General features: G+C 37.7%; 1 pseudogene; it reads right to left on the bottom strand.

Annotated features, from left to right (window-relative positions):
* Nucleotides 1-3651: 3651 nt before the first annotated feature.
* On the bottom strand, nt 3652-4350 carry LOC122673240 (annotated as a pseudogene).
* Between the last annotated feature and the right edge of the window lie 7523 nt (nt 4351-11873).

Here is an 11873-nt window from a genome sequence, read left to right as displayed (position 1 = left end):
TCTCTTTATCTTCCAAATTCACCATGCTCTTCCTACTTTTTGCATGTGTTATGCCCTCTGCATGAAATGTCTGGCCTTCCCCAACTCTACCTCTACCCCAACCTGGAGAAAAAACTTCTGTTTTTTTCAATAGAAAATAATAATAATAGATCAAATGTCACCAGCTAGAAAGGCTTCCCTGAGTTTTTCAAAGATCATGCCATCTTGTCCCATCACTTCATGGCAAACAGAAGGGGAAAAGTGGAAACAGGGACAGATTTTATTTTCTTGGGCTCCAAAATCACAGCAGACAGTGACATCTGTCATTAAACTAAAAGATGTTTGCTTTTGGAAGGAAAGATATGACAAATCTAGACAGCATATTGAAAAGCAGCGACATCACTTTGCCAACCAAGGTCGATCTAGTCATAGCTATGGTTCTTCCGGTAGTCATGCACGGATGTGAGTTGGACCATAAAGAAGGCTGAGCACCAAAGAATTGATGCTTTCAAATTGAGGTGCTGGAGAAGACTCTTGAGAGTCCTTTGGACAGCGAAGAGATCAAACCAGTTAACCCTGAAGGAAATCAGTCCTGAGTATTCATTGGGAGGACTGAAGCTGAGGTTGAAGCTCCAATATTTTGGCCACCTGATGTGAAGAGCTGACTCATTGGAAAAGACCCTATTGCTGGGAAAGACTGAAGACAGGAGTCGAAAGGGACGACAGAGGATGAGATGGTTTAATGGCATCACCAACTCAATGGACATGAGTTTGAGCAAACGCAGGGAGATAGTGAAGGACAAGGAAGCCTGGTGTGATGCAGTCCAGGGGGTCGCAAAGAGTCAGACACGACTTAGCAACTGAACAACAACAACCCACCCCACATCTGACTAGGCCAGACACATAATTTCAAGAATCTAGGAGGCATTGACTAGAAGGAAAATCCCTGCAACAGACAGGAGCCCTATCTAACTGGCTCACCAGCATCTGACACTTTGCCCAGTAGAGAGTCACTGTTCAACATATATTTTAATAAGTGAATCTCATACCTTCAGGCTTTAGAAGACAGAGACAAAAAATAAATAAATAAATAAACAGTGTTGGGAGAATATTAGGAATGAGACAAAAATAATCATGAAAGCCAAAAATCTAGGCAGAGGGAAAAACTGGGCTTGAAGACTTTCAAGGAGACCTCCTAGAAGACCAAGTAAGAGATAAGTTTCAAAGGTTAAGGTGTGGACAGAGAGTGGTTATAGGTGCTAATCCATTGTGAACACCCAGACAGGTTGATCTTCTCCCCCTGACGGCACATGGTTCATTTACAAGCAGTGCCTTGTGTTGCAATTTATCAGTTCACATACCTGAAACACCCACCAGACAGTGTGTTCTTTGAAGGCAGCCATGCTACCTTATTCACTGTTATATCTGAGCACCTGGTACCATGGCCACCACTTAGTCATGGTTTTACTATAAATTTTTGCTGCTTTATAAAATCTTAGGTATAATAAATGATTGTGCAGGGCCTGAGTTTCACTGTTGTAAACACTAATGAAAGTAGATTCAGGGTTGGAGAATCCAATAGTAGTATTGTGTTGGGTGAGATCATGGAAGTCATGATACCTGAAAAGGTTGCTTTTCTTAACTTTATTTTTAGGGCAATAACCATAAACTTTGTGACCCAGGCCTATTTCTACCTCAGTTCCAGGAAAGTTTTCACCTCTAGAAGAACTGATTAACAGCTTAAGCTAAATAAAGTACCTAATAAAGAATTCTTGCCATGTTTTTCAAGGTCTTCTCTGATGGGTGACTTTGACGCTTATAATCTCTACTGGCACTCTACCGGTCTTGTCTGGTTAGGCTCAGAATACAGTCAGCTCTATTTTTAACAGAGCAACTTTTAAAGGAACAAAACAAATTATCAGTTAGCTATTAGCTTTTCTATATTCTACTTTGACAGAAGGCAAATATGAACTTCTCAGATAAACATTTCACAGTATAACTTTCAGGGAGTGATCACAAATTCTGTACCCATCTTCCCATAGAGAGGTGAGAGAATGTGCTCATCCCCCAACCTTACTGGGCTTCTGAGTCTGTCCACCAACAGGGTAGAGAGCACATAATGCCATATGATTTCTTCTTTTTTTAACTGAAAAATGCTTTATTTTTAGAGATATCACCTTTGGCATTTAAACTAAGCAAAGTGAAAGTGAAGTCACTCAGTCGTGTCCAACTCTTTGCAACCCCATGGACTGTAGCCTACCACTCTCCTCCATCCATGGGATTTTCCAGGCAAGAGTACTGGAGTGGGTTTCCATTTCCTTCTCCAGAGGATCTTCCTGATCCAGGGATCGAACCTGGGCCTCCCGCATTGTAGGCAGATGCTTTACCATCTGAGCCACCAGGGAAGCCACCTAGAACTGCTTGGTTAAAATAGAGAGTTTACATATGCTTTTGGAGGAGGGCAAAGGGAGGAAGGAAGGTTGGAAGTTGATTAACAATTCAGGTAGTTTAAAAATTTTTTGTCTGTGCTATGTTTTTCATTAAAAATATTTTAATAATTTTTGAAGGCATGGGGGAAGGATGGAGGAGCAAATTACTATTTCAGGGTCTCTGATAACTGTTTTATTGTTCAGTTCAGTGGTAAGGTAAGATTTATAATAATATATATATATATATATAATTGAATCACTTTGCTATATAAGACCTGAAACTAAGACATTATAAATCAACTATAATTCAATAAAAATTTTTAAGTAAAATATAAAAGATTTATAAGAGAAATTACATTTTAGAATATCAAGGTGATAAAAGTAATATTCAGCCTGGGATCATACCATTTAAGAAAAAGAAAGATTAAAAAAACTGCTTATAAAAGTCAAGATAATAAAATTATATTCATAAGATCCTACTCATGGTAAGGAAATACCTAGTATAAACATTATAAAAATAATCCTTACCATTTATTCAACACCTATCATTTGCCAGGCAATCATGCTTTAGTGTCATGATTTCTAATTCTAAAAACTATTCTTAGGAAGACAATTAAGTTGTTTTTTGAAATATAAAAAGGAAATGAAGCTTATTAAAGTTTAATGACTCATCTAAGGCCATATAGCTAGTAGATGTGAGAGCTGGTGTTTGAATGCAAGTTTTTCTTCCATACCACACAACACCTACCATCAAGAAAATCAGCTGAATAAACTTCTCTTATTATTTTATCCAAATTTCATTTGTAAAGTCCCTGATACAGTCTACTATTCTGATATGGCAATATCTATCTTTCATACTATTAATAATTAATTAAGAAAATCCATCATGTTCTTACCCTATGTTTGGAAAACAGTGTTATTCCAGATAATAAGCTATTCTTGTCCTCAGTTCCAACAATTTAGAACCTGTTACTCAAAACAACAAGCCCTTGGGTTCAAAAATAAAACACAGTATTCTATTTATACATTCTTCAAGATGGTTGGATGGCATCACCAATTCAATGGACATGAGTTTGAGCAAACTCCAGGAAACAGTGAAGGACAGGGAAGCCTGGTGGCCTGCAGTCCATTGGGTTGCAAATAGTTGGACACAACTGAGCGACTGAACAACAACAAATTCTATTTTTCCACAATTACAAAGATCCAAAACTCTGTTTTTGAGCCATTTCTGCATAATAAAAATCTAGTCTGCATTTATCCTTAACAGACAGAATATTAAAACTAAGAAGTCCCTGAAGAGGTCAGAGTGTCGGCAAAATTCAACATGATGGCGGAGCCCACAGACAAAGGAAACAAAGTCAGGCCCTTCCACAGAGCCATATATCCTCAGGATGATTTCATTTAAACTGAGTGTCTCTTCATGCCACAGGTATTCCCCAATGTCTGCCAGATGAACTACCACAATTGCCATGGGGTCTACTTTCCTGCAGTCTTGTGTAGACTTCACTGCCACCTCAAAACCCAAAGGGATGTCTGCCATGGAGTACACCAGAACTTCCTGGTACTGAGACGTATTTACAGTGATTCCACCAAGTCCAGAGTTCACCACAAGATTCCCATACAATAAGGAATGCTCTGCTCCAGGCTTTATCCACACTTTATATTTGGCATAGGGTGCTAGGGAATCCAGAATTATTCTGTTAAAATTTGTAGGTCTTGCATGTCTCCAAAGACACCAGCTGTGTCATTGGAGATCCTGGCAGCCAGCTTTAAGATGATCTCATTCACGAAGTACTCTCGGTCATTGTGTAACCTGAAATGAGGTGTCATAAAGCCTGTCGACCGTAGCTGAAGTCTCCCCGATGTATTCTACTATCTTCTCAAACACAACATGGGTCTCCTCTTCAGTCAGAAGTCTCCTTTTCCTGCTGTGTTGGAACATCGGATGATCTTGCCTCATTTGCTGGAAACAGGTCAGCAGCCAGCCGCTTCTTGGCAACTTCAAACCCTGCCTCCTTAGCCCCTTTCCTATTGTTCCCCCACGCTAGCGCCCCATAGCCTGGAGGATGATCAAGGAAAGAAAGCCAGCCTAGCGAGAAACTATAGAGACCAGAAGTGCGCCCCAGTCGCTGCTGGTCCTGGATTCTAAGCCAGCGCCCTCGGTGAGCAGGAGAGGAAGTGACCGCAGCTTCTGAGAAGATGGCGGCGCCGGCAACTATGCTATTCTCAACCACTCTGTCGGCCACAGAGACGGCCGCCACTGCTGCTCTCGGAGAGGTGGACGATTAAGGGCTCTTGGTGTCACTGTTCTGGGACCGCTTCCAGGAGACCCAGTGGCCAGAGCGGCCGGAAGTGGGCCGCTCCCTCAGGGAGGTGAGCATGTGGCTGTGGAGCAAGCATAGCTGGCCACATGGTTTCTAAGTTGAGGTCATAAAGAGTTTGGAGCTTCAGCCATGCTCTCTTCCTTGAAACCACCTGAGCCATGACAGATGAAGTCTGACCACCCTAAGACTGCCATGGTGCAGTGGCCCAGACACTCCACCGACAATCCCAACTGAGTCGGTTCTTCAGAAGTTCTCTACCTCGGAGAGATGTGTGGAGAGGCTGTTGTAGAGTTACATCTGCAGCCACGATCGTTCAAGTCATCCACAGCCATTTGAGTCATTCTAGCTGAGATCCCAGAGGCATCTTTTGTGCTCTTTGACGTTTCTTACCTCACCTCATTTCATAACCCGAGCGGATAAAGCAACTACTTAGTGTCCAGAAGGAAAAGAGAGTCCAAGTCTAGGTCTGTAGAGAGAATAGAGCAGCTGAGTTCAAGACCCATGGAATTTCATCTGTGCTAGTTGGTTTGTGAGTGAATGAGCATGTAGAAATGTGTGAAAGGATATACACCAAGTTGTTAACATTTGTTGCTTGTGAGGATCCAGGAGATGAGGAGGACCCAGGTGGCAGGGAGAGGAGGTGACAAAAAATATTAAATGCTCATTTTTTTCTTTATACTATTTCACTTTCACTAAACACATATTGCTTTTGCAATTTTTGAAGAGAAATTAAAGGGAAAACGTTGTTTGTTTGTTTTTTTTAAGCCTTAGAACATGCCAGCTTTCTTTTCCTTCATCCCCCCAGCCTCCCATGGTGATGTCTGTTGATCTACTTCTAGAATTCTATACGCTGCAGCACATGAGTTAAATTAGAAGTGCTAATAAGGAAAGTGTGAGGTCATTGGCAGAGGAAAGGAGCCATTTAAGTGACTGAGTATGATTCATTATACACAGATTCAGTCACTGAGAGAACCTCTAGAATGCAAAGTTTTGGTACATAGCTAGTAAGTGGAAACTTAGAAGGTTTCTGGGCATTTATTTTAATTATCCACCTTTCTTGGTGGTTGTGGGAAAAATCTAATATTTACAGTTTGTTAACTGTTAGACAAATACCTAGTTAACAGCAGTCTCATTAAGACTATTAGTAGTTAAAAGAGACTAAGCTCAACAATATAACCAAAGTATAATTCCCCTCGCTGGAAAAAAAAAAGAAAAACCTGAAAAGAGAAATATTCTGTGATAGTTCTGGGTGCAAAACACAATGTTCCTACCATGTAATAGTCAGAAAGTGTTCATTTAAGGTCAGTTGTCTCTAAACACAAATTTGTATTTCTGGCAGATGTCCTCCACGGTTTAATTGGTTTATATCCAACAACTCTAAACAGCATGTCAGTCATTTTTATTAGTATGCAGTGCATTTCACAAGTCATTTTCCCCAGAAGGGTCACTAGAAAGCTGTCAAATTCAGACATTTCACAAATGGATTTCTGAAATTTTCCTATGGGTAATTCTACTTTGAAAATTTTCCAGGTTAAAATTGTCAAAGTCATGGTCTAGAGTGTAGAACTTTGGAACTTTGTTTATTGATTTGCCCTTATCCTGGAGCACACTCAGAATTGTTTTCTGAGAAAAATCTTCATGCTTTTACAGTGCTCTCAGACCTCCTCTCTGCAGAGGTAGGCCAGTGCCAACTCAATACAAAGTCTAAATTAGGCACCTTAGTTTTCATAAGGGGACATTCTCTTATGTCTCTTTACTCAGTTGATTTTTAAAATATATACATTTTGAGGTATATGAGTTTTAAAAATATATGTATTTCAGCTAGTAACACTAAATAATTACTCGAAAACATTTGTCAAATAATCAGATAACCACCACTGGCCAACTTTTATCAAAAATCAAAGTGCAATACGTGTAAATCTATTGCTGATTCATGTCAATGTATGACAAAACCCACTGAAAAAATAAATAAATAAATAAATTTAAAAAAAAAATCAAAGTGCACGATAAGTGAAGTAAATCAAGAAGAGAAAGACAAATATACGATATCGTTTATTTGTGAGATCTAAAATATGATACCAACGAACCGATCTATGAAGCAGAAATAGACTCACAGATGTAGAGCACAGACTTGTGGCTTCCAAGGGAGTGAGGAAGGACTGGGGATAGGAGCTGGGAGTTTGGAGTTAGTAGTTGCAAACTATTACATGTAGAATGGATGGACAACAGGGTCCTACTTTACAGCACAGAGAACTGTATTCAGTGTCCTAGGATAAACCATAATGGAAAAGAATATTAAAAAGAATGTGTGTGTGTGTGTGTATACATATGTCAGTTTGCTGCACAACAGAAATTAACACAACATTTTAGATCAACTATGCTTCAGTTAAAAAAAAGTCAAAGTATAAGAAATAATATCCATGAAGGACAAATTAAAGGGCATGAAGTTCACCAGTCCGATAAATAGTTCCAGTATTTATCACCAGACCAATCTAAACATTAAGAGAGCTATTTCATTGTTTTGATTTTCTTGTACTGCCCACTTACAGAGAATTGCATTTGCTCCATTGTACTTTGGCCTTACACTCTCAACTTACACTGAAGGGCACTATGGAAACAAAACTAGTTATTTTGATTTTCAGACTATTGTTGATAATATTTTCCTTTCCATGATTCCTTGTTGCATTCCTAAGAATTCCATATTCTATTCTTAAGCATTCGAATTACTAAATTGGAAGAGAAAATTTTCTCAAATTTCATAGCCATAAAAACATTAGTTTATTAAGTTTTATCCACATTTATTATTATTTATTATTATTATCATTAGGACAGTATTTCTCTACGTGATAATATTGTCCTTTAGTTTTGGCTAATCAGAAGTTTGGAACTAAGTATAAATACATAGTTATCTTTTAAGAGTTTTGTGGGAACTTGTGGCATATATATTTCTGTTATTATTAACTTTTTTCTTTAGTTATAACTCATCACTTTAAATTTCTTTTGCTTGTAAATAATGTCTTTAATCTTCATGTTATTATACTTGTGCAATCCAGTAAGCTATCTCAAATATTTTTCAAAGGAAGTAGGTTATAATTCTTCCCTGATAGCTCATCTGATAAAGAATCTGCATGCAATGCAGGGAACCCCAGTTTGATTCCTGGGTTAAGACATTCCCCTGGAGAAGGGATAGGCTACTCACTCCAGTATTCTTGGGCTTCCCTGGTGGTAAAGAATCGGCCTGCAATGCGGGAGACCTGGGTTCAATCCCTGGTTTGGGAAGATCCCGTGGAGGAGAGCATGGCAATCCACTCCAGTATTCTTGTCTGGAGAATCCCCATGGACAGAGGAGCCCGGTAGGCTACAGTCCATGGGGTCGCAAAGAGTTGGACACAACTGAGCGACTAAGCACAGCACAGGTTATAATTTAATAAGTAACCATAATCCTGTGACAAGAAAACTTCCTAAAGAGTCTATGGGTGGTAGGATCTGGTAAGAAGCAGAATATAGAATGCTGGTAAAGACACTGCTGGGTTGTTTATAATAGAAATTCCTAAAGGTATCACATGTTTTTAAATAAATGAAAAGTTGCTGACATCCATGATCTGGTTTATATAAAAATAATAATGTAAGATCTTAATCTTAAAAAGAAGCCAATCTATAGTTTCAGAAAAATGTTTCTGTTGAAACATTTATTCTGAATAATAGTTATAAAATATTCTGAAAACCCCAGTATTGGCTTGCTCAGAATTGTTAAGTTTCATTAGCAGAAATGTGACAAAGAAACATTAATCCTAAATGTGTTTCTAAACAGTAGAAAGTAGAAGAGGAGATGTATAGTCAAGTTGCAAATTTTATTCACACTGTATGTATCTGTTATTTTGCCTCAATTTAAAATGGTCTTGTTGCCCAGGGCCACTGAACATGATATAAACAAATGGAAAGGTATTCTGTGCTCATAGATTGGAAATATGAATATTGTTAAAATGACATAATACCCAAGGCAATCTACAGAGTCAGTCCAATTCCTATCAAAACACCAGGGGCATTTTTTATAGAACTAGGACTTGCAGCCCTAAAAATTGTATTGTAACACAGAAGGCCTCAAATAGTGAAAGCGATCTTAAGAAAGAAGAACAAAGCTGAAGGTATCACACTCCCTGATTTTAAACTATACTGCAAAATTACAGTCACCAAAACAATATGGTGCTGCCATTAAAGGAGACACATAGATCGATGGAATGTAATAGAGAGTCCAGAAATGCACCCACATTTACATGGTCAATTAGTTTACAACAAAAGAGGCAAGGATATACAATGGGGAAAAGACAGCTTCTTCAGTAAAAACTGGACAGTTGCATGCAAAAGAATAAAACTGATTACTTTCTCAAACCACATATAAAAATTAATTCAAAATGTTTTAAAGACCTAAATGTAAGACCTGGAGTCATCAAACTTCTAAAAGAAAACATAAGCAGAATACTCTTTGACATAAATTGTACCAATATTTTTTTTAATCTGTCTCCTCAGATAAAGAAACAAAAGCAAAAATAATCAAATGTTACCTCATCAAACGTAACAACATTTGCACAGACAGAAGAGACAATCAACGAAATAAAAGGGAAACCGACTGACTGAGAGGATATTTGCAAATCTTATTTTTGATAAGGGGCTAATATCCAAAATTACAAGGAACTCATACAATAACAACAAAAAATAAACAACGAGATTTTAAAAATGGGCAGAGGGCCTAACAGGCATTTTTCCAAAGAAGACATGCAGGTGACCAACTGACACATGAAAAGACGCTTATCACTAATCATCAGAGAAATGCAACTTAGAACTACAGTGAAATGTCACCTCACTCCTGTCAGAATGGCTCTTATCAAAGAGACAAGAAATAATGAGTGTTGGTGAGGATGTGGAGAAAAAGAAATCCTCATGCATTGTTGGTGGGAATGTAAATTGGTGCAGCCACTATGGAAAACATTATGGAGGTTCCTAAAAAATCCAAAAATAGAATTAGCATGTTACCCAAAATACCATCCCTGGGTATTTTTCCAAAGAAAACAAAAACAGTAGTTCAGAAAGATATATGCAGCCCTATGTTCATTGCAGCATTATTTACAATAACCAAGGTTATGGAAACAACCACAGTATCTATCTATAGATGAAAGGATAAAGAAGATGTGAGATATATATGTGAAAAGAATAGTTTATTTGCAGCTTTTATTCTTTTATTTGCAGCTACATGGATGGACAAAGAGGACATTAGAGAAATGTCAGACAAAGGAAGATAAATACTATTTGATTTCACTTATATGTGGAATCTAAAAAATAAAACATGAACAAACATAGTAAATAAAACAGACTCATAGTACAGAGAACAAATAGCTAGTTGTGGATGGATGGGAATGAGTAAAATAAATGAGGGGTTTATAAGGTACAAACTACCAGTGACAAAATAAATGAATCACAAGGGTAAATGTATAACAAGGGGAATATAATCAATAATACTGTAATAATTTTGTATGGTGCTGGATGATAACTAGACTTATCATGGTGAATATTTGTAATGTATAAAAATATTGAATCACTACATTATAGTGAAACTAATAAAAATGAAACTAATATAATAATGTAAGTCAGTTATACTAATAAATCCAGAAACTAGGAGGAAAAAGTGTTTTTTCTGCCTTGGAGACCCTATCATAAAAATAAAACCTGAACTAAAATCCACCAAACTTGTCATATCTGTACCTGATTTGAATTGTGTAAAAGTGATGTTCAAGCAATCTTTACTGAAATTTTAGAAGAAAACAATGGAAAGGAAAATAAAAGACAACGTATACTTCTTGTGATATAATAAGAAAAATACAACATTACCAACTTTTAACAATACTAAACTAATACTGAGATGGCAAACATTATCATGTGTTTTTTTGAACCATGTTGATTTTAAAAAACCATTTAGCTTTTTGTTAATAACAAAATGCCACAGAAGGAAACAATGTATGAACTGGAACTTCAGAAAAACATAATCATGTAGAATTGAAAGTACTTATGACTAGTCTGCTGAAAATTTTAAGGATGAAATCAGCCTCAGAAAATAAATAACACTTAAAATAACTAGTAAAGCTCTAAGATATGTATCTTGTGTCATAGCTCCTCAAACTAGATATAATGAAATTTTAATGCTTTGAGTATCAGTTTGTGCTGATACTCAGTGAAAGAAATATTTTAAAATTTCCATTAACAAGACACTCCATATTTTGCATGCGTGCTTAGTCGTGTCCAATTCTTTGTGACCCCATGGACTGAAGCACGCCAGGCTCCTCCATCCATGGAATTTTCCAGGCAAGAATACTAGAGTGGGGTGCCATTTCCTTCTCCAGGGGATCTTCCTGACCCAAGGATCGAACCCACATCTCTCGCATCTCCTGCATTGGCAGGTGGATTCTTTACCACTAGCATCACCTGAGAAGCCCATATTACAGTATTCTATAATTTTTCAATTCCCAAGTTTTGTAAGAATTTAAAATTAGAGGGGAAAAGAGTTAAGTGCCTGGAGAAAGATAAGATATCAAACTGGCCAAGATCATTGAGCTTAGGCAGATATTTATGCTTATCCTGGATTAACCTCTGAAGTGATGTGACAATAGCACATCACAGCTACATTCTATTGAAGCCTTTCATATCACTTAAACATAGATTATTTTATCTGATTCTCATAATAACCCTGTTAGATAATTGAGGTAAAGATTATTATTCCCATTTTTAAGATGGGAAAACTGATATATGTGGTAATTAAATCTCTGGGGTCCAAAATTAAAGGAATGATTTAAGCAATCAAGTGTGTTAGTCACTCAGTCATGTCTGACTCTCTATGACCCCATGGACTGCAGCCCAACAGGCTTCTCTGTCCAGGGAATTCTCCAGGCAAGAATACTGGAGTGGGTTGCCATTTCCTCCTCCAGTGTTTTATATCAGTTCAGTTCAGTCACTCAGTCGTGTCAGACTCTTTGTGACCCCATGGACTGCAGCATGCCAGGCTTCCCTGTCCATCATCAACTCCTGGAGCGTACTCAAACTCATGTCCATCGCATCGGTGATGCCATCCAACCATCTCATCCTCTGTCATCCC

The sequence above is a fragment of the Cervus elaphus genome, chromosome 17, assembly GCF_910594005.1.
Source record: "Cervus elaphus chromosome 17, mCerEla1.1, whole genome shotgun sequence".
NCBI lineage: Eukaryota > Metazoa > Chordata > Mammalia > Artiodactyla > Cervidae > Cervus > Cervus elaphus.
The sequence above is the reverse complement of the archived record's forward strand: the minus strand, read 5'-3'. Positions and strand labels throughout refer to the sequence as shown.